Source organism: Ictidomys tridecemlineatus, chromosome 13 (assembly GCF_052094955.1).
Source record: "Ictidomys tridecemlineatus isolate mIctTri1 chromosome 13, mIctTri1.hap1, whole genome shotgun sequence".
Classification (NCBI taxonomy): Eukaryota; Metazoa; Chordata; class Mammalia; order Rodentia; family Sciuridae; genus Ictidomys; species Ictidomys tridecemlineatus.
In genome coordinates this window covers 63,249,025-63,273,614 of record NC_135489.1, presented here as the reverse complement: position 1 = coordinate 63,273,614, position 24,590 = coordinate 63,249,025, and positions in this window count along the sequence as shown.

The following is a 24,590-nucleotide window of genomic DNA, read 5'->3' as shown; positions in this document are numbered from 1 at the left end:
TAAGTCTTGCAGCAATCCTCCTTAGAAAGGCACGTGAGGGGAGACTGATAAGCTGCTCTTGTTGGGTTTTGATAATTCAATTGTCCCGTGGTGGGTGCGGGATGGAGGATGGATTGTGCACGCACTTTTGGCGGGATGGCATTTGACATCCCTTCTGAAGAACTATTTTTATAACATATTGGGCATGTTACAATGGGTGTCCTGGTGCTGCCCTCTTGTCCACCTTTACTGTCCCTTCCCTACTCTCTACTGCCTGTCCTTTCCTATCTCAGATGGACCACTACTGGCTGTAAATCTTGCAAGTCCCCAGCCCCCTCACCATGAACCAGGGGAACAGAGTGGGTGGTGGGGACCTGGGCCAAGGAAGTGCAGGGCTAGTGCCCCTCAGCCTCTGAGCACCAAGTGAGGGTGGAAAGTTCAGCATAGGTTCCCTCAACTCAGAAGCCACAATGAAGCAACTTTGAACTAGAACAAAGGAAAGTTGAGTCACCAGGTCCCAATCACTGGCACTGCAGGGGAGGCACCATGGGATTCTGGGATTGCAGTTCCATTCCAGTGGGAAACTCCCTGATACCCAGTGACTACAGACCCATCGGGAAGTTGCCAGAGGCTGTACAGCAGAGGGGGTTGGATACCAGCCTGAACAGTGATTGCAACTGGCAAGTGACAGGGCATTGTTTAGTTACTTGTGGGACCTTGCACCAGACTTATTAAGCAAAGGGAATCAACATCCACCATTCATAACCTGGGGCAGTGGAAACTAGAATCCGGATGAACCACTAGAGACCCTTCACTATGGCACTTCACACAGCGGAGGCAGCAGGGGCAAAACTAGAATGACTGTGGAAAAACCCACAGCCACTGTTCCTGTACTGCTACCAGTTTCTTCACTACCACAAAAAGGATTTGGTAGAGCAGAAGTAGACCCCCCCACACCTACAGCGAACTCGGGGGCACTTCAGAGTCTGCATCCCAAATTTTGGCAACCTTAGAATCAGCCAACTCACTGTGCTGCAAGACTATACATAACTCTAATGTCAGCTTTGATCATCTAAATAACTCCTTAACTTGGATAATAATAGTTAACTCAATAGCCAACGGTGTGTATCTCCAACCCATTTGAATGTACTTCATCTAATGGTTTAAAGCATTAATTGGAATCAATCTTCCTATCTCTGTTTTCCTTACTCTAGTTTTACCTGCCTTTCTTACTCCCACTCATCCTCTTGCACAATCCTGCTACAACCTCAGATAACACCCATTCATCTATTTTTCCTTTCTACCTTGTTGTAAATTACCCTATTATAGTTTCTCTCTCCCTCTATCTCAATCTGTCTTCTCTTTCTTTCTGTTTTCTTCCCCCATTTTGCCCAAACGTTCTTCCTGCCCCTTTTAAACACTCATTTAAGGTTTATGGTTTAAGCTTACTAAATTTAACTGCTAATTTTCTGACCTCTTCCAGAACTTTATGATGCCAAAAGTTGAGGGACTGCAGAGAACACCTGCAACCAGTTTTTGTTCTTACAAGATTGAATAGTATGAGGCTTGGCTCAGAAGTGATTACAGTAAATAGGGCTCAGTGGTGTCTCTTCAAGTGGAGCTAATGCTGGGGTCAGCAGAGGTCATACATTGAATTAAAATATCCTCGTATAGACATCCACCCAACCTCTGGCTCTCAAGAATAAGTAGCTCACATAATAGCCCTTCACTTAAAAGAAGAAGTCAGAACCATACTGATAGATGGGTGTATGAAAAAAGCAAGGGAACAAACCACCCCAAACAACCCATAATGCTTCAACAACAGACTCCATTGACAGGACAGTAAAAGAAATGTCAGGGATGGAATTCATAGTTAAACTGTTCTATGAGCTAAAAGATGATGTAGGGAGTTAAATTGAAAAGAAAATACACGAAGTGAAAGATCCCTTAAAAGAGATTCTGTAAAAGAATCAAATTGAAATCCTCAAAAGGAAGAAATCAATTAATCATGCTACAAATTCAGCGGAAGGCATCACCAATAGATTAGACCACTTTGAGGACAAAGTATATAATCTTGAAAATAAAATTGACCACGGAGAAAAGATGTTAAGAGAATATTCAAGAATTCTGGGATAACCTTCAAAGGCCAAATTTAAGATTCTTTGGGGTAGATGATGGCTGAAAAACACAAACTAGGGAATATGCAATCTTCTCAATGAAGTAAAGTCAGAAAAATTTTCAAAACTTATCAACAAAATGGAAATTTAAATACAAGAGGAATTTAGAACTCCAAATCTACAAAATCACCACAGACCTTCTCCAAGACACATAATTATGAAAAGGCCTAACATGTAGAATAAGGATCAAATTCTACAAGCTGCAAGATGAAATGACTGGTCAGGTTTAGAGGTCAATCAAACCTGATTTCAACTGGTTTCTGAATCCAGACCCTGAAAGTACAGAGGGCTTGGAAAAATATATACCAAGCTTCTAAAGATAGTGAATGCCATCCACAAATGCTGTGCCTAGAAAAATGAAACTTCAAAACTGAAGATGAAATGAAAACCTTCCATGATAAACTAAAGCTAAAAGAATTCATAACTAGAAAGTGTGCTCTACAACACATACTCCAGAAAATATTTCATGAAGAATAAATGAAAACCAGCCTAGGGAGGCATTACATTAGAAGAATAGTCAATCAAGGGAGAATGAAATCCAATGTAAACACTATAAATAAATCATCATGGCAGGAGAAATAATAATCTCTCTCAATAATAATATTGAATGTAATGGTCTAAACTCACATATGTTGACAGATTGGGTCTAAAAAAAGACTCAACAATATGTTATCTATGAGACACTTCATAGGAAAAGACATCCACAGATCGAAGGTAAAAGGATGAGGAGAAAAAGAAAAAAACAAAAACAAAAACATACAACCCATATAAACAATGAGGGGTCAGCATTCTCATTCCAGATAAAGTGGACTTCAAGTCAAAATTAATCGGAAGAGACAAAGAAGGTCATTTGATATCCCTTAGAGGAATCACACATCAACAAGCTATAATGATTATAAATATTCATGCCCCAAACAATGGAGCATCTACATACATCAAACAAGCCCTTCTCATTATTAACAATCAAATAGATCAAATAATTCTAGGTGACTTTAGCACGCCTCTCTTATCCCTTGGTAGATCATCCAAACAAACATTAAATAAAGATTATTTTTAGAATTAAAAAATACAATTACTAATCTGAACCTAGCAGACATCTTTCGAATAATTTATTCATCTCTTTCTTCCCAGCGGCACATGGAACATTTTCTAAAGTAGACCATTTTTTAGTTCACAAAGCAAATCTTAGCAAATACAAACAAATGGAGGTAATACCTTGACTTCTATCAGATCATAATGGAATGAAATTAAAAATCAACAATAAGATAAAGAATAGAAACCGCTCTAACACCTGGAGATTCACTCTTGAATGATGAATGGATAGCAGAAGAAATCAGGGCCAAAAAAAAAAAAATACTTAGAAGTAACTGAGGACTGTGTTACAATATATCAAAATCTGGGTCAATATGAAGGTAGTTCTAAGAGGAAATTTCATAGCGTTGAGCTCATACAAAAATGGAAAGAACGAATAAATAACCTAACGTGACCGCTCAAGGCCCTAGAAAAAGAAGAAGAAAACTGCAACAACAAAATCAGTAGAAGATAGAAAATAATTAAAATTAGAGACAAAATCAAAAGAAAATGAGATTTAATAAATAAAATACAAGTGATCAGTGAAACAAGGAATTGTTGGCTTTTTGAAAAGATAAACAAAACTGATAAACCCTTAGCTAAAATAATGAAGAGAGAGAGGAAACCCTCAAATCATCCAAATCCAAAATGAAAAAGAAAATATCATGACAGACACTACTGAAATTCAAAGGATCATCAGAAACTATTTTCAGGATTTATATACCAACAAGCTAAAAAAGCTTCAAAGTATGGACAAATTCCTTGAGATGTATGACCTACGCAAATATAACCAGAAGGAAGTAGAAAACTTATGCAGACCAATTTCTATAAATGAAATCAAAGCAGCCATCAGAAGCCTTCCAACAAAGAAAAACCCAGGACCAGATGGATTCTCAGCAGAGTTTTACCCAAACTCATTCTATGAAGCCAGTATCACCCTGACACCAAAACCCTGATACTAAGACGAAGATATATCAAGGAAAGAAATCTTCAGAACAAAATCTTTGAGGAATATAGATGCAAAAAACCCCATTTTTATTTTGAAGGGGGTAGGGATTGAACTCAAGGGCACTAGACCACTGAGCCACATCCCCAGCCCTATTTTGTATTTTATTTAGACACAGGGTCTCACTGAGTTGCTTTTAGCACCTCGATTTTGCTGAGGCTGTCTTTGAACTCACAAACCACCTGCCTTCTGCCTCCATAGCTGCTGGAATTGCAGGTATGCGCCACTCTACCCAGCCACAAAAATTCTTAATAGTAGAAAACTGCATACAAAAAACATTTAGATGATAGTTCACCATGATCATGTGGGATTGAGTCCAGGGATGTAAGGTTGGTTCAACGTGCAGAAATCAATAAATGTAATTCATCACATAAATAGACTTAAAGACAAGAAACAATGATTATCTCAACAGGTGCAGAAGAAGCATTTGATGAAGTTGGTGCCCATTCATGTTTAAAACATTAGAAAAACTAGGGATAGAAGGAAGCTACCTCAACATCTATATATGACAGGCTGTATATGACAAACTCAAGGCCAAAATTATTTTGAACAGAGAAAAACTGAAATCTGTTTCTCTAAAAACAGAAACAAGACAAGGATACCCACTTTTACCTCTCCTATTCAACATAATCCTTGAAACTTGAACAAGCTATTAGGCAAGAGAAGGAAATTAAAGGGATACAAATAGAAAAAAATGAGCTCACATTATCTCTGTTTGCCTGTTACATTATCCTCTCTGTAGGAGACCCAAGAAAACTCTACCAGAAGAGTTCTAGAGCTCATAAATGAATTCCACAAAGTATCAAACTATGAAATAAACACCCATGAATCAATCATGTTCCTAAGCTCCAGTGATGAATCTGCTGAAAAAGAAATTACGAAACTACCCTATTCACAATTGCCTCACCCCCCCCCCAAAAAAAAAAAAGTTACTGGGGACTCAATCTAACAAAAGAGGCAAAATGATGTCTACATTGAAAAAAATAGAACACTAAAGAAAGAAATTGTAGGGCTGGGGCTGTAGCTCAGTAGTAGAGCGCTTGTCTAGCCTGCATGAGGCACTGGGTTCGATCCTAAGCACCACAAAAAAATAAGCAAATAAAATAAAGGCATTCTGTCCATCTACAAGTACGAAAAGAAGGAAAGAAAGAAAGAAAGAAAGAAAGAAAGAAAGAAAGAAAGAAAGAAAGAAAGAAAGAAAGAAAGAAAGAAAGAAAGGAAGGAAGGAAGGAAAGTAGGAAGGAAGGAAGGAAGGAAGGAAGGAAGGAAGGAAGGAAGGAAGGAAGAAATTGCAGACTTTAGAAGATGGAAAGATCTCTCATGTTCTTGGATAGACAGAATCAGTATTGTCAAAATGGCCATGCTACCAAAAGACAATACATATTCAATATAATTCCCATCATATTTCCAATAATTTTCTTCGCTGAAATAGAAAGAGCAGTCATGAAATTTGTTTGGAAAAATAAGAGGTCAGTACACACAAAGCAGTTCTTAGTGAGAAAAGTGAAGCAGGAGGCATCACAATATCAGACCTCAAATTATACTACAGAGTTATAGTGACAAAACAGCATGGTAGTGACACCAAAACAGGCACAAAGACCAATGGAATCCAATAGAAGACACAGAAACAAATCCACATACATTCTCATACTAGACAAAGGCGCAAAATATATGTTGGAGGTATGATAGCCTCTTTCACAAATGGTGCTGGGAAAACTGGAAATCCATATGTACTCAAATAAACTTTAACCCCTATCTCTCATCCTGCAAAAAAACTCAACTCAAAGTGGATCAAAGACCTAGGAATTAGACCAGAAACCCTGCATCTTCTAGAAAAAAATGTAGACCCAGCACTCCAACATGTCAGCTCAAAGACTGACTTCCTTAACAAGACCCCTAAAGTGCAAGACGTAAAATTAAAAATCAATAAATGGAATGACATCAAAAAGCTTTTTCTTAGCAAAGGAGACAATGAAGAGCATGAAGAGAGAGCCTACAGGACAGGAGGAAATCTTTGCCACCTGCACCTCAGGTAGAGCATGAATATCCAGGATATACAAAGAGCTCAAAAACTCATCACCCAAAACACTAATAACCCAAACAAGAAATGGATAGAGGAGCTTAATTCACAATTGCTAACAGATACTTCTCAAAAGAAGAAATGTGAATGGTCAACAAACATGAAAAAAAAAAAAAAGCTGTTCAACATCTCTAGCAATTAGAGAAATGCAAATTAAAATTACACTGAGATTTCATCTCACTCTAGTCAGAATGGCAATTATCAAGAATACAAATAATAGTAAATGTTGGCGAGGATGTTGTGAAAGCATACACTTGTACATTTTTGGTAGAACTGCAAATTAGTACAACCACTCTGGAAAGCAGTATGGAGATGCCTCAAAAAACTTGGAATGAGGGGCCTGGGGTTGTGGCTCAGTGGTAGAACACTTGCCTAGCAAGTGTGAGGCACTGGGTTTGATCCTCAGCACCACATAAAAATAAATAAATAAAATAAAGGTATTGTATTCATCTTCAACTAATAATAATAATAATAATAATAATAAACTAGAAATGAAATCACCACCCTATGACCCAGATTTCCCACTCCTTAGAATATGTCCAAAGGATTTAAAATCAGCATACTACAGTGACACAACCACATCAATGTTTATAGCAGCTTAATGGATAAAAAAAATTTGTGGTATTTATACAAAATGGAATATTACTTAGCTATAAAGAAGAATGAATTTATAGTATCTTTTGGTAAATGCATGGAACTGCAGTCTATCATGCTAAGTCCCAAATAAGCTAGTCCCCCCAAATTAAATGTCGAATGTTTGATACACAGAAGCTAATTCAAATAACAGGAGTATAAAAAGAAAGAATAAGACTAAGGTCTGAGAAGTATACAGAGGGGAGTGAAAGAAAGGGAGGGGATGGTATAGGGAAATTCAGTGGAATAAATCTGACATATTTCCTATGTTCATATAAGAATATACCACGGTGAATCTCACCGTCATGGACATCCACAAACACAAATTAAAAAAAACCAAAACTATAACAGCAGAGAGATTAGTAGAGGAGAGGATAGGGAACAGGAGGGAAGAAGGAAAGGGGAGGAGAAATAGTGGGGACTGAATTAGAACAAATTATATTCCATGCTGTTATAATTGTGTCGTAGAATATTCTATTATTATTTATAACTAAAAAACCCAATAATAATAATAAAAATGAATCACACTTGGAAGTACCCCTGGCCAACACCTGTAGGTTGCCAAAAATCCTGGGGAGCAGCCATTGATATTTCTTGGGCATACACCTTGTGACTAGAAAGGGTGTCACCCATGGGAGCCCACTCACGACCCTATAGATTGAATACTGAATGCCTCCTCTCTCTGGAGTCCAATTGTATGAATGCAATTTTTTTGCACAACATCTCTTTTAAAAAGCTCATCTCTAATGCTGGGTGCAGTGGTGCATACCTGTAATTCCAGTGACTCCAGAGGCAGGAGGATGGCAAGTTCACGGCCAACCTAGGCAACTTAGGGAGACCCTTTCTCAAAATAAAAAGGAGTGGGAATGTAGCTAATGGTAGAGTACTGCTAGTTTAAATCAGTAGACCCCCCTCCCAAAAAAAAAGCAAACCAAAACAATAACAACAAAAACTTGTCTCTAACTTCTACTATAGAAGGAGTACTTGGTACTTGGTTTTTGTTGATCTTTCCTGCCCCTCCTATGTATGTTAAACCTGTGTCTTGCTCTACTTTGTTTATATCTAATGAGTCTCATAAGCTACTTTCTTTTATGTTTAACTTCATCTCTTTTTTCTTATTTGTGTCTCTTATTTTCTACTGCAGAATTGAATAATCTTAAATAATATGGCAAACACACATTACAAGAGATTATCATAGAATTAAGAGAGTTTGAAAAAAAATGTTTGTTTTAGAAATGATGATGGAAGCTATTATGTAAAATTCATTTAGCTTATCTATCTTTGGAAATAGCCAAGGGGAAAACTTTTTTTGTTGGTGGTTTGTTTGTCTAGGGATTTTTACCTCTGAAAGAGAGGGCTTGGAGCAAAGAAGACACGGTAGAATTAAATGCTAAGTGGTTTTGTGCAAATGAAAACATTGGACCCAGGGTAAGTCCATTGATTTCTATTCATACCATCAGTGGGACAGGAACTGTGACCATCAGATGAGATGCAAGAAGTCAAGTGAGGGAGGAGGCAGGAAACCAAATGGAGTTTCCAGAATTCCAGCTTCTACAACCACAAGAAAATTCTCGGTGGAGTTCTGTCGGGCAGCTCAGTATCAAGACCTGTGGTTCCTTAACCGAGGCCAATACCTGCCATAGAAGACATTCCACCAGGGGGAGCCGATTTGCCTAAATGAGTGAGCCATTTCATTTTGTAAATCACTGCTGGTAATTCACCTGTTTTTCTTGAAACTCAGCCACCTCTGAGAATTCTGTATTCAATGAATAAAATTAAAAAAAAAAAAAGAAAGAAAAAATTGTTTCTCTTGGAACAAAAGAGGACAGTAAGAATGAAAAGCAGTTACCAAGAAGTTTTGCTAATGTAGAGTCGTATAGGTGGATCCCCACCGTGGGATTCAAATGGGCTGTTTATGAATATGTACATGTCCCAGTCTCACCCTAGACCTCATCTGTTGAATTGATCCTGCCCTGCAAACAAGCTGCAAAAGGTGTTCTGCACACTGACATTCCATCACAGAGCTAAGGACTTGTTTTAATAGCACAAAGAGAGAGAAATTTTGTTTGCATTTGTACAAAATGAAAGCCCGTTTTTGTCGATTTGACCTTTTACAATTAGAACCATGAATGGGTGCAACTGAAGTGCAATGAATATTTCCCCATCATTATTTTTAAAAATGGGTTTCGTCAGGGGTGGTGGCACAGGCCTGTGATCCCAGCAACTTGGGAGGCTGAGGCAGGAAGGTCACAAGTTGGAGTCCAGCCTCAGCTCTAAAAAATTTAATGAGACCCTGTCTCAAAAATACAAAATAAAAAGTTCTGGGGATGTGGCTCAGCAGTAAAGTGCCCCTGGGTTAAATTCCTGGTACAAAAAAAAAAAAAAAGAAAAGAAAAAATTTTTTTAAAAAAAGAATGTTAGCTACCATCACCTGATTGTGCCATGGAATACTAGAGTTTATTCCTCCCATCCAACTGTAATTTTGTACCCATTAACCAACTTGTTCCCCACTCCTCCCCTTCCCATTCTATTGTGTGTGTGTGTGTGTGTGTGTGTGTGTGTGTGTGTGTGTGTGTGTTTACTGGGGATTGCACTCAGGGTGCTTTACCATGGAGCTACATCCCCATCCCTTTTTATTATTTATTTTGGGACAAGATAAAAGTTGCAGAGAATCTCCCTAAATTGCTGAGGCTGGCTATGAACTTGCCATCCTCCATCCTCCGCCTCCTGAGTCACAGATTACAGGCAAGAACCCACGTGCCTAGCTTGATTCCATATCTTAAAATCTAATGATTTTTAAAAGGCCTAAAATGACATTTCCAGATTGAGAGATTAGATTTACCTAAATGACAGTTTTAAGCTTAGACTCCTTCCTATTTCTTCAGCTCCCATTAGCTCTCCTACTATTTGACTCCTTGTGCAGGCTGATAAACTCTTTGAGCTTTGGAATCTTCATCTTGTGAAATGGGTAAAATAACAGTGCACACCTATTCTTGCTTTCAAGAAGTTTAACAGTAGCCACGAAAATTATGGTCCCTGAACTGCAGTTCTTGAGTTTCCGTCTTGTGCTGTAGCCACTAAGAGCACAAGTCATCTCCATCAATGTCAGGAAATAGCTGGGAGAACTTTATTTTTAAAGAAAATAATAAGAACCACGACTCTTCCAATTACACATTTGTCTCAAAAAGTGAATTTGCATTTCAGCAGCTTGCTAACCCAAGTGCCTCCTGTTTCTGTGGCTTTTTAGCCACTGAAGCAAGAAGGACCTGCGGGGCAGAGTTTTCCAAACTTCCCTGCTCAAGACTCACCAAGAGTGCTTAAAACAGACAAACAACAACAATACAACAACAACAAAACCCACACAAATTCTAGATCTAGAATACAGATATAGATCCTCATCTGATTTAGTAGTGTGGGGAAAGAGGCAGGCATCCCTGTTTTAATGAGAGTCCTCAGGCAAGCCTTATCTGTTGAGAATGTCGCTGGAGGACATTGCTGTCCCTTATTAGTCACAAAATTGATTTCCCTTGTGTTATGGTTTGGAGCCGAGGTGTTTCCCCAAAGCTCCTGGATCAATGCAGGAATATTCAGAGGTGAAATGATTAGAATATGAGAGCTGTCACCTAATCCTTCCCTCCTAGTTTGAATGGACAGACTGGTTGGTAACTGGTGGCAGGTGGGGCCTGACTGGAGGAGGAGGTCCCTGGGGGAGTGTCCTGGAAGGGTGCATCTCTCTGCTTTCTAGCTGCCTTGAGCAGAGCAGCTTTACCTGTTCCACGCCCTTCTGTCATGACGTTTCATCCTTACCTTGGGCCCAGAACAACAGGGAGTCAACTGACCACGGACTCAACACAGGAGCCAAAATAAACTTTCTCTCTTGTCCATTGTTTTTGTCAAGGTATTTTGGTCACGGCAACAAAAAGCTGGCTGACACTACCTGGTAAAAACATTTAGCTGAGGCAAACTGGTTTGAATGGGATGGAGCAGGGTGGGGGGGGTAGTTTTTTACTTGACCATGACCTCTCCCTGTCTCAGACCTCCAGCTGTTGAAGATGGGGTAAGCTGGCCTTGGGCAGGGGTGTGAGGAGGTTGAGCAGCTGTGGCTGATAATAGGCATTTAATAATCAAAGGGCATATGACTAAAAAACTAGTCTTGAATGTTCATTAGAGGTTTCTCGGAGCCAATGCCTAAAAGGGGCTCTTCTGCTTCTGACTGGGCCAGCCAGCCTTGTCTGGGTGCAGGAAACTTTCCAGAATGAAGCCACATGAGGTGAAGGGAAGCAGACGGAGAAAGCTCCTTCCACTGTGCTTTCCTAGGTCAGCTTTCTACAGGAGATAAATGAGGCCTGGTGGTACGCTCCATTTCAGAACTTGCCTTGAACTTTTCTCCTGTTCTTTGATATCAGATGACCTGGATGAAACCATTCAGGGAGCCAGACGCACCTCCTGTGTCTTCTTTTGGCAGGTGGCAGTTCTGGGCACCATTCCCACCGACACTCAATCTCCAACTTGATCTCCATGGCTCCAGAGTGGCCAGTGGGCATGCCCAAGGACAGGCTGACCTCTTCCAAATTGATGGGAGGTGGTCACAGAAAGCACTTGGTTGGGTGTGACGGATCTAGAACCCAGGAACACTTCTACCATCCTGTGTGAGAGATGTCTCTAGATTTCTACTTCTTTACTGTGAAAGAGGGGGGTGGTTAAACCTCTATCATGGGGTTCTGAAGAATGAATAGGAGAGGATATGAGGAGTGCCAGCAGGTGGAAAACACCCACATTTTAGTGGTTTTTATTTCTACCAATTTTGAGAAACTTTTTTTTTTCACATTTCAAATTTTTAAAATGAGGGAGCCTCTTACAATTGGTGGCATTTCATAGTTGAGCTGGAAGTGTTTATTTCTTAGCCATTCTTTAAAAAGTGGCATGTTCTACAATTGCTATTGTGGTAGTTTGGGTGAGAGATGGCAGCAATCATAGCTGTCATGATAGGACTTGCATCTGCGGCCCGTGGGGTCAAGTGTATTTCTCTGGTGGAACAATTTAGCATGGTAGAGGCAATTGTGTGTGTGTATGGGGGCGGAGGGGTGCTGGGCACTAAACTCAGGGGTGCTTAACCACTGAGCCACATCCCCAGCCCTTTTTAATATTTTATTTAAAGACAGGGTCTTGCCAAACAGTTGCTCAGGGCCTCACTAAGTTGCTGAGGCTGGCTTTGAACTCGAGATCCTCCTGTCTCAGCCTCCACAGCCGCTGGGATTACAAGTGTGCACCACTGTACTTGACATTTTGTTCTTTCTTTCTTTCTTTCTTTCTTTTTTTTTTTTTTTGGTTCTGGGGATTGAACTCAGGGGCACTGGACTACTGAGCCCCATCCCCAGCCCTATTTTGTATTTTATTTAGAGATAGGGTCTCACTGAGTTGCTTAGGGACATTGCTGAGGCTGGCTTTGAACTCGTAATCCTCCTACCTCGCCTCCCAAGCCAGTGGGAGTACAGGTGTGCACTGCTGCGCCCGGCCCATTTTTTGATATGATGGTTTATTAATGAATTTCGTCTCTCTTTGGCTCTGATAAATGTGCAAAAGGACCTACAATGATCACTAATTCAGGGTGCCCTGTTCAAGAGAATATTATCCTCATCCTTAAGGAGTGCTTTGGTTCATCTCCAGTGGAAGCTGACTGCTCTCATTGCCTACAGGGACCTGAGCCTAAAGCTCTTCTTCAGGCTTAACACGACAGCATGACACCTGAGCCCATGTTGCTCTCTCCAACAACAGGCCATAGAGAGAGAAAGCAGGGGTGGTCCTGGGCTCCGGTAGCTGGAGGGGGGCCTGGGTAATTGGCTGTGGCACAGGCTGATCACCATTCAGAGCCATTATTGTGCTCGTCTGGAAGATCAAGGTGACGCCATCCCCGTCCCCCAGTGCGCTGGCTCACGTCCATCCTGTCTAGGACCTGAGTGTGCCTGAGTTATCCATGTTGACATTCTTGGTCCTGGAGCTTGAACTTTATTAAGCACCTGTTTAGCTACATCATCTCATTTAGCACCTACCTTGTCTCACTGAACTCTCTGACCAGCTTTATAAGGCAGGTGTATGTACCATGTCATAAGCATTTTGTGGAGGAGCAGTTATCAAGACCTGTGTTCAAATTTCAGCTTCTCTGCTTACTACCTGTGTGACTTTGGATCAATGGCATAACCTTTCTGAGTTTCAGTTTTCTATTTATTGTATTTTTGACAGTACTGGGGATTGAACCCTGTAAAGCCAGATTTAAAGAGAGGTAGTTAGTGTAGCTAGGTAAATCAGGTCTGCTATCCAGTCTAATAGAGAAAAAAGGAGTTAGTCTAATAAAGAAAATGGAGTCTGGTGTGAGTCCGGGAAATCAGAAACTGCAGCTGGAAGATTGAAATGTTAATGTTCCCAAGGCCCCCTGGCCCGTCCTAAAGAACTGTTAATGACGCAGCTCCCAGCAGATAGAGAGGTGCTAATCAGTTCACCCCAGGCCCTTCCTGCCCCATCACTCCTCCCCCAGCTGCCTGGGCCCACCTGTTTCCCACCTTTGGTCTTCCCTCCTGCATCCCCCATCCTAAGTAAGATAAAGACCGGAATGTAGAATGACAAAGAAAACCTTAAATATAAAAGGGAGGGACTTCCTATCCCATGGATTTCGGGTCCCCTTCTTCCTCTGGGGAGAAATCGGTTTCTACACTCCACTTGCCTGGGTGTTCTTCTCTGGTGTTGGGGAAACAAGGACTCATCAAGGTAACCATCATCTGAGTTGCTCTAGCACAGAGCTACATCCTCACCCATTTTTTATTTTTTATTTTGAGATGGGGTCTTGGCCAGTGGCCCCCGTTGGCCTCAAACATGCAATCCTCCTGTGTCGGCCTCCCGATTAGCTGGGATTACTGGTGTGTACCACCCTGGCTGGCTTCAGATTCCTATCTTTAAAACACAGGTAAAAACACTTGCCTCAGAGAATTCATATGGGGCTTAATCATCTTCATCCCGGGGGCTTGCTAGATATAGTGGGACATGCTGGTTATATTCCTGAAAGTGGTTACTGCCATTCCCCCGGTATGCTACCTGGCACGTAGTAGGTACTCAATAAAAACCTCTTCAGAGAGACAGTACACTAAAGAGTGACAGTTCATCAACTGATCAATAATAATGAGCTGTCTCCTTGAAGCCTAACCCTGTCCTGGGAACTGTGGGGGTCCAGGTGAACAATGGTGACAATTTGTGTCTATGTAGTGTTTTATAACTTACAAAGTATACTAATATTCTTTCTTTTAGAACTCCCATCAAACCCAAGACAAGAAGGGTATTCTTATTAGTGTCTCTGGAGTTATCCCAGGAGAGGTTAGGGAATGGCTGAGCCCTGTAAGGGCTTCCCACACACGGAGGAGAATCATTACAGAGCAGAGGTCAAGGGGTCTAGTAATAAGGAGGCACTTGGTGACCTTCCAAAACACCCTTTCAGAAGAGTGGTGGGGACAGATGCCAGGGCTTGGTCACTAAGGAAGGTGTGTGGGGGAGGAAATGAGCATCGACCTCCTGGCAGCGAGGCAAGGCAGAACTGGGACAGGAGCAGATCCAGCGATGGCTTTTTCAAAATAAGGGTGACCTGTGCCTGGTTACCCCTTGGAAATGACTTGTTCTGGCTGATTCGTGACAGCCCAAACTTAGAAAGGGATAAATCATGGCAGCTGAAGGATCACTTTGAAAAATGACTCTCCTTCTCGAGAGAGTTCTCCATAGAATCAAAGTGGCTGGTGAACACAGAAAAATACACTCGGCCTCCATGTAAAGTAAGCACGACTTTGAGGAAGAACGAGAGGCCATTTTTTGTTGATAAGATTGACCAAGAGGAAACAGTGTGATAGGACAGACAGGAGGTGAGAAAGTGGGCAGGAGGCCACCATCACCCATACTGTCGGGAGTGGAAGTGGGTGCATTTTGGGGGAGAATACATTTTGAAAATGTCTACTGCATTTGATGTGCACATAGTCCACCTAGCAATTTTACAATTATCTGGTGAGTATACTATATATTATCCCATAGATATATGCATATCTGTTGCTATGGTGTGAGTTTGGTTTGCCCCCTCTGAGACTATATTGAAATATAATCCCCAATAAGGGGTATTGAGAAGGTGGAAACTTAATCCATGTATGGGGCCCTTTGAGAGGTATCGAGATTAAAGGAGATCATCAGGATAACGTCCTCATGATTAAATTCTGGTGTCCTAATAAGAAGACAGAGGGAGATCAGGACAAATACATAGTGGGTGTGTGCTCTTTCTCTCACCATGTGATGCTCTAGGCCACCTCAAGACTCTGCCAAGCAAGAAGACCGTTCATAGATTTGATCTTGGACCAAAAGCATGGGTCAAAATAAACCTATTTTCTTTATAACTTACCAGTCTGCGGCATTGTGTTTTTAGCAACAGAAAATAGACTAATATGTTTTAATATATGTATAAAGATATATTCACAGAATATATTTTCCAAGATGTTCACTGGAACATTTGTGTGTGTGTGTGTGTGTGTGTGTGTGTGTGTGTGTGTGTGTGTGTATGAGAGAAAGATCCAAGTTACACAGACCATAGATACTATGATGCATTCATTCTGTCACTGCAAGAAAGGCGGGGTATGTCTCCTAACATGGAATGGTACCCAACATGTATTAATAGGTGGGGAAAAGAAAAGATAAAATCATGATGGAACAGGCACTTCAAATGGCTGGAAAGGGCTGGGATTGTAGCTCAATGGAAGAGCTCTTGCCTAGCATGTGCGAGACACTGGGTTCAATTCTCAGCACCTCATAAAAGAAAGTTCTATCGACAACTAAAAAATATTTTTAAAAATGGTTGGGAAATAAGAAACGGTTAAAACTGATTATTTTGAAGGAATGAGAAGGGGCAGAAGTGACTTCAACCTCTCATATTATTTTCCTCCTCTACTAGTGTGAATTTTAACATTTAAAATAAAATACTGGCAAGGTGTGGTGGTGCATGACTGTAATCCCAGCAACTCGGGAGGCACCAGGATCCTGAGTTCAAAGCCAGCCTCAGCAAAATCGAGGCCCCTAAGCAACTCATTGAGACCCTGTCTCTAAATAAAATACAAAATAGAGCTGGGAATGGGGCTCAGTGGTCGAGTACCCCTAAGTTCAATCCCTGCAAAAAAAATAAAATAAAATAAAAAATGCCACATAAAATCCCTTTAAATCTCTAGTTCTCCCATAATTAAAAAAAAAAAAATTCCATTTGAAATATTTGATTAGTCACTCCTGTTTCTGAAGCACATCTGCGTTAAGGAACACCAGTGTGGTTAAATGACCCACCATCAATGGGTTTCTGTTAGTATCTTCTCTGCTGTGGAAGCTGGCAAATTGCCAGGGGGTTAAAGAGTACCCCAAACTATCATCAGAAACCTTCCTACAGCCTCCCTGCCCATTCAAAGCAAGTTCTATTTTTACAAATGATTGAGAAGTTGAGGACTTTGTCCTATTCTGCATTGGCAGATGGAATGTCCCAAATCTAATTATCGTGATAATCACAGGGGTGTTTTTTTTGTTTGTTTTTTTTTTTTTTTAAGACAAACTCCTTTATCATCCCTCCCCTCTTCTGATCTAGTACATCTAGGCTGGGTCCCTGAACCTTTTATTTTTCCAAGTTCTCAAGATGCCTCAATACAGAGCCAGGTCAAGGAATTACAGCCTTGCTCTGTTTGGGAATTCTCTTTTTTTTTTTTTTTTTTTTTTTTTTTTTTAAGAGGTGACTTCACAGTAAGCTTTTTTTTTTTTTTTTTTTTTTTTTTTTTTTTTTTAGTGAGAGAGGAGAGAGAGAGAGAATTTTTAACATTTATTTTTTAGTTCTCGGCGGACACAACATCTTTGTTGGTATGTGGTGCTGAGGATCGAACCCGGGCCGCACGCATGCCAGGCGAGCGCGCTACCGCTTGAGCCACATCCCCAGCCCGGGAATTCTCTTGACTTGGAAATTACTATGCAGTGTTGCAGGTCATTCTCTCTAGAATAGAAGTCCCTGTTTACTGGTTCAGCGACGGGAACATACCCACAGTTGCCAGAAGCCTATTGATAGGCAGAGGAATGTGCACGGAAGAACTGTGTTTCTTAAGCTTTTCCAGTTGTTTCTCCTATAGAGAATACCCTAGCAAGATCGCAGCCTTGATTTCGGCTGATTGAAGGAGGCAGGACTGATGAGACCCATTTAAAGCAGCCCTTACCACCCACCTGCTTGTCCCAGAGGTCCAGGGAGAAGTGGAGGCCCTTACTGAAACAACTTTGTCACCTACCTTTGTCAGGGTTTTCCTTGTGGTTCATTTCATGGAGATGGACACCAGTCTTAGAGGCAACTCAGCCTGGTCTTGAATGTAGATACCTTTATTTTTTCTTAAATTTAAATTTATTTATTTATTCTAAGTTGTCATATATGACAGCAGAATGCATTTCGATTCATAGTACACATATAGAGCACAATTTTTCATGTCTCTGGTTGTATGCAAAGTAGAGTCACACCATTCGTGTTTTTTATGCATGTAGTTAGGGTAATGATGTCCATCTCATTCCACCCTCTTTTCTACCCCCATGCTCCTTCCCTTCTTCTCCCTCCCCTTTGCCCTACCCAAAGTTCCTCCATTTCTCCCATGTTCCTGCCCCCACCATTATGGATCAGCATCCACATATTAGAGAAAACATTTGGCTTTTGGTTTCTTGGGATTAGTTTACTCAATCCATTTACCTACAAATGCCATGATTTTGTTCTCTTTTATTGCTGAGCAATATTCCATTGTGCATATAGGCCACATTTTCTTTATCCATTCATCTACTGAAGGGCATCTAGGTTGGTTCCACAGTTTAGCTATTGTGAATTGTGCTGCTATAAACATTGATGTATGTGGCTGCATCCCTGTAGTACTCTGATTTTAAGTCCTTTGGCTAACTAACCCCATGAGAAATCCTGAGTCAAAACCACAAAGTTAAGCTCTTGAATATGCCAAAAACTGAGGAGTGGGTTAGCTGCATGAAATGGTGGTTCCATTTCATGTCAATGTAGATACCCTTTTGAATGTGGATCCCTTTGTTCCCTCCTCCACACTCTGCCATTTGACACATCATGCAGAGGTTGGTCCCAACTGATAAGAGAACTGTCTCTCAAGACCTTTTGTTGCTTTTCCTCCCTGCTAGAGACTTAGTCTGCTTTCCTTTGGCTCACATTCATTTAAAACAAAAACTACTTTCCTACCAAAGGAAAGTATTTGCCGGCCCTTCCTGTCTCTCCAGATTAATTGCTCACTGCCCCCACCGCTTTTGTACCTTTTGCCATGACCCTTCTGAACCCAAGGTGGTTCCCTGCAGGCTCCAAAGCTTCCTGCATGCTGTGCCTCTGCACCTCCTTGCCCTTCCAGTTTGGCAATCCCTGCCCTTCAACTCTAAAGCAAGCCTGTAGGGCAGATTTCCCCAACCCTTGCTCCAGGTTAGGCCCTCTGTAAAAGTCCAACTCCACATTCAGTAAATATCATTTTACTCTCCAAAAATTCCAGTTGTTTATATTTGCAGAGATCACCTATGAACGAATCCTAAAAATCAACAATCGTTTGGATGGTTGAATGGCTAAGGGATGGGATAGAAGGGAGATAATTCATGGTGCATACAAAGTGTTTCTTTTGAACTTTCATACTCTATATGTTTATTACCTATTCCAATAAATACAATTCAGATTTAAAAACATCAGCACAGGGTTGTAGCTCAGTGATACAACACTTGCCTGGCATGTGTGAGTCCCTGGGTTCGATCCACTGCATATAAATAAATAAATAAAATAAAAGATCCATTGACAATTAAAAACAACAACAACAACACATCTGAGCTGCAGAAGAAAATTCCATTCTGTACTGTTCTCAGATTAACATTTTATAGGCAGATTTCCAAATCTGCCTCTTTTTAAGATCTTTATTTTTAATTTCACAAGTAATATGTAAATTTCCTCCATTGTAAATGCCAATGCAAATTAGTCTTTCTGCTACAAGACTCTTCTGACATAATACTCTTGTAATTTCCATTCTGGTCTTAAATGTGTTTTAAGTAGGGTATATTAAAGGCATTTTTTTTTTCTGGCATATATCACAAACCTGGAGAGGGACAGTTGTTTATAAAACGTAGACTTGAGATGCTTTTAAATTAGTAATGTGGGTTTTACTGAAAGAGGTAATTAGGATGGTCAACTGTCCCAGTTTTCCTAGTACTGAGAGGGAATGTGAGACTTTCAGTGCTAAAGCGGGAGAAGTCCCAGGCAATCAGGGATAAATTGGTTACCCCCAGATTAAACAAGGTGCTTTGCCAATCAGAGTGACTACAGGCTCAAAGAGAGGGATGTTCGCTGTGAAAACCCCGCACTGGGTACCGATGCATGGCAACTGATTACCAGCTCTGGTTGTATAGTTCTTTCCTTATCCTTCTGGAAGCATTGTTCATCAACTATATGACATTTCAAAAAAAAAGACCTTCAATTCTACTTTAAACTTCATAATGACATAAGTAGCATAGAGAAGGGATTTCTGTGACATTTGATGCTACTATGTTCTTAACTAAAGTTGAGAGATTTATCACATTTAATGGTGCATGCAGAGTCAATCTTATTTTTAACTTTAGACCCCTTGAAAAAAATACCATTTTGATATTTTTTTTTCTCCCCCTTTTTTCTCTGAAATGGCTCAAGGTTTACTAAGAACCACTGAATACTGTTGGGTTGCGAGGGTAGAAATAAGTAATTAAAAAGTAAATTACCAGATGAAAATAATGAGTTTGTGAGAAGGAGGGGTAAAAGGGGCCATAAAAATATATTCCAGCTGAGAAAAAAAGTGAGGATGAGTAATTTCAGTGAGAGGTTGAGATAGCTCATTGCACTTTCACCTGAACCAGCAAGGCATGCTGGGTACGGTGGGTCTGGAATTCATTAACCAGTAATCTATGCACAGAATAGTAACACGGAGCAAATCAATGTAGCAGAGCAAAATAAATACGTTTCTCAAAATAATGTCTTTTAACCACAGTTGACTAATTAGTTAAAATAACAGAGCTCCAGAAATTGTGTCTATGTAGAAGTTTTCCTCTTTGATGTTTTCTTCTCCATCACAATTCGAAACAGTACCTCATTTCAGGAACCTACAAATAAAGGGAGCAATTTCATATATTCTGTGCATCTTTTTTTTTTTTTTTAAGATGAAAGCTACAGGCTGGAGGCTTTGTTTACAGACGGGTTAGTCAGATCACACCAAAGCAACTTAAAATGCTTTACCCTGACCATTTCAGCTGGTTTTGGGGGGACTGAGAGTAGGAATTCTTAGAAACCTTTCTGGAGGAATAAAATCAACTGAAATTATTTGCAGACTTCTGATATACCCATGCGTGTTCTCTTGCAGGGGAAAAAATATATATATATCCTCAGCTTTCTTTAAATTCTCAAAGGGTTCTATCATTCCTAAAACATTTAGTGACATTTGAAGCAACACACAGAAGCACCTTAGTGACTGCCAGCTTTTGTGAGCTCTTGAGTTCTCCCTTCTCCCTGACCTCCTTGCCCCTCTTCCTAGACCCTGTCTGTCTTATCTTTTGGAGAAAGGGTTTGGTAGGATTTGCCATTTGTTTTATTTGCAAAATGCTGAGTGAAAGATGCTTATTCCTGACCCATGGCCTGCACAGATAAATACATACTATGGATAAGTAAATAGATAAACCTGCCCAGAGAGGGCAGATTTATACAGGGGCTAATAAAAAACCTTTATGGTAAAAAGAATCTAAATCCTAAAACTTTCCCTTTCTGCTTTAAATACAAAATTTCAAATGAACTTGGGTGGCTCTGAATGAGACCAGGTGATTTAAAGAAAACAAAAAGGGGAGGGCACAAATCTTGGCCAGGTATGGTGGTACATACCTGTAATCCCAGCAAGTCCAGAGGCTAGAGTAGGAGGATGGCAAGTTTGAGTGATGTCCCAAGCAATTTAGCAAGACCCTTTCCAATAATTAATAAAAAAAAAAAAAGGAGGGTGGTTGCTGGGGATGTAGCTCTGTGGTAAACCTAGTTAAATTCCCATTACAAAGAAAGAAGGAGAGGGGGCTGGGGTTGTAGCTCAGTGGTAGAGTGCTTGACTAGCATGTGTGAGGCACTGGTTCAATCCTCAGCACCACATAAAAATAAATAAATAAAATAAAGTTATATATATATATAAAGGCGCTTTCTCTAAAAGTGAAAGTAATCCCCAGTAAGGGTGAGGATGAAGTCTCAATAAGTAACGTGGACTCTGCCAACAAAAATATCCAAATCTTGGAAATAGGGTAGAGATTAGGAGGTGTTTTTTTCAACGCAGTGCTGGGTTGATTTCCTATGGTTGAGGCCATTTGTCAACCCACAGGGGCAAAGGTGAGCGAGTAGATTTTTTTCTGTTTGAGTTTAGCCAGAAGAAATTAGTTTCTGTCTGGTGGAACAGATAACATAAAGGTTCCCATTTATGGTCTTGTTGGACATTTAACTAATTCTTTATAAAATACGAGTGGAATTCCTATAATGTAAAATCAACCATTAACTATTTTATCTATCTATTTATTTATCTATCTATCTATCTATTTATTGTGGTGCTGGGGATCAAACCCAGGGCCTTGTGCATGCAAAGCAAGCACTCTACCAACTGAGCTATATTCCTGGCCCTCCATTAACTATTTTAAAGTGTATAATACAGGGCCACTCTGTGGATTTGAAATATTGTGCAGCCATCATCTCCCTACAGTTCTAAAAGGTTTTCAACACTCTGAAAGAATCCCAGTCCCACCATCTCCCTACTCCTTTTGCAGCCATGAGTCTGATTTCTGTCTCTGTGGATTGACTTATGCTGAATATTTTATAATATTTCTGGCTGAGGTTGTGGCTCAGTGGTAGAGCACTCACCTAGATTGTGTGAGGCCTTGGGTTTGATCCTCAGCACATCATAAAAATCAATCAATTAATAAAGGTATTGTGTTCAACTACAAGTAAAAAATATAAAAAAACTTCATAATATTTCATAAGTGAAATCATACAAAATGTAGCCTTTTGTGTCTGGTATCTTTCATTGAGCACCACCTTTTTGAGGTTCCTCTGTGGTGGCTGTGGATATACCAGTGCTACATTCCTTCTTATGACTAAATACTTGCTCCACATATGGCTCTATCTCATTGTGTTTAGCCATTCTTCTCTGTTTGGACATTTGGGTTATTTCTACCTTTGGCTATTGTGAACAGTGATACATTAAAGTATTTGAATACCCATTTTCAATTCTTTGGGGGGTATATAACTAGGAGTGGGATTTCTGGGTCATGCAATGATTCTATGTGTAACCTTTGGAGGGAGTACCAAACTCTTTCCATAGCAACTATATCATTTCACATTCCTGCCAGCAGTGTATGGGGATTCCTCCTTCTCCAAATCTCATCAACACTTACTTTCCTTTTGTGGAGGGTTTATGGGCACCCCTGTGGGTATAGCGTGGCATGTGCTTATAGTCCTAACTTGCATTTCCTAATGATTAAAAACACTGGGCACTTTTTCATATGCTATTTGGCCACTGGTGTATCTTCTTTGGAGAAAGATCTTTTCAAATCCCTTGCTAGTGTTACCTTGGGTTGATTTGTTCTTTTCTTGTTGAATTTTAGTAATTCTTTATGTATTCTGCATATTAAATCCTTACCAAATATATAATCTGCAAGTATTTTTTTTCTCATTCTGTGGATTTTATTTTTCACTTTCTTGAGTTATTTATTTATTTATCTATCTATCTATTTATTTATTTATTTATTTATTTATTACTGTTGTTGCTTGTTCTTGTGGTGTCAAATATAAGAAATTATTTCTTTTCTCTTCTTTCTTTTTTTAAATTTATTTTTATGTGGTGCTGAGGATTGAACCCAGTGCCTCATACATGCTAGGCAAGTGCTCTACCACTGAACCACAACTCCAGCCTTTTTATTTTTTACTTTGAGGCAGGGTCTCACTGAATTGCTTAGGATCTTGCTAAATTGCTGAAGCTAGCCTCAAACTTGGTGATCCTTCTATCTCAGCCTTCTGAGTTGCTGGGATTATAGGCATGCATCACCAGTCCTGGCCTAAGAAACCATTTCTAAATTGAATATTTATTTTGAATAAATCTTGAATATTTATTTCCTTATTTTCTTCCAAGCTTTATATAGTTTTAGCTCTTACATTTAGGACTTTATTTATTTATTAAAAATATTTTTAGTTATGGATAGACACAATACCTTTATTTTACTTATTTATTTTTATGTGGTGCTGAGGATTGAAGGCAGTGTCTCACATGTGCTAGGCAAGCACTCTATCATTGAGTTACAACCCCAACCTCTAGGTCTTTATTTTGAGGGTTTTTTGGTATATGATCTGAGGTAAGGGCCCAATTTCATTCTTTTGCAGCAATAACCAATTATTTTGGCTTAATCAGTTTAAATGACTGTTCTTCTCTCAATTATTGGCCTTGCCAAAATTCAAATGTCTGGGGCTGGGGTTGTGGCTCAGTGGTAGAGTGCTCACCCAGCATGTATGAGTCCTTGGGTTTGATCCTCAGCACCACATAAAAACAAATAAATAAAATGAATGTATTGTGTTCAACTACAATTAAAAAAATAATTTAAAAAAAATTTTTCAAATGTCTATAGGTGTGTCTATTTTCAGACTCTATTCAACTCCAGTAGTGTGTGCATATCTTTTACCAGTCCCATACTGTTTTGAGCACTATGGCTTTGTAATAATATTTGGAATTGGCAAGTGAGTCCGTCAACTTTTTTGTACTTTTCAAGATTTGTTTGGTGATTTCATGTCTCTTGGAATTTCATATTATTTTTTTTTTCATTTCTTCAAAACAGGACATTGGGGGAGTTGGGGTGGTTGCTCAGTGGTAGCCTACTTACCTAGCATGTGTGAGTCACTGGGTTCGATTCTCAGCACCACATATAAATAAATAAAATATAGGTCCATCAGCAACTAAAAAAATTTTTTTTAAAATTTAAAAAAAAGAATATTGAGCAAGACCTGGTTATTCAGGCCTGAAATCTCAGTGGCTTGGGAGGCTGAGGCGGGGGATCACAAATTCAAGTCTAGCCTCAGGAATTTAGCAAGGCCCTAACCAAATTATGGAGACCCCGTCTCAAAATAAACATAAAGGGCTGGTGATGTGGCTCAGTGGTTAAGCGCTCCTGGGTTTAATCCCTAGTACCAAAACCAAAAAACAAAATACCACCATTGGGATTTTAATAGGGATTGCATTGAATCTGTAACTTGCTTCAGGGAGTGACATTAATGAATTTTGTATGTTATACAACAACCTTTTTCTAACATCGCCTATAAATATTTAGCTCCCCAAATGCTCTTTGAACTGGTTTTGACATATTACTGGCTCACTCATTGATGAGTTGAACAAACTTGACACATTCATTTTATATTTGCATAAGAGTCATGATTTTACCTTTTTGAAAATGATATTTTAACAATGAGGTCACACATTCTTTTAGGGAAGTGATTCTCAACCTCATTATGATCACCGGGGGTATTTTACATGATACTATTCCTTGGGTGGCA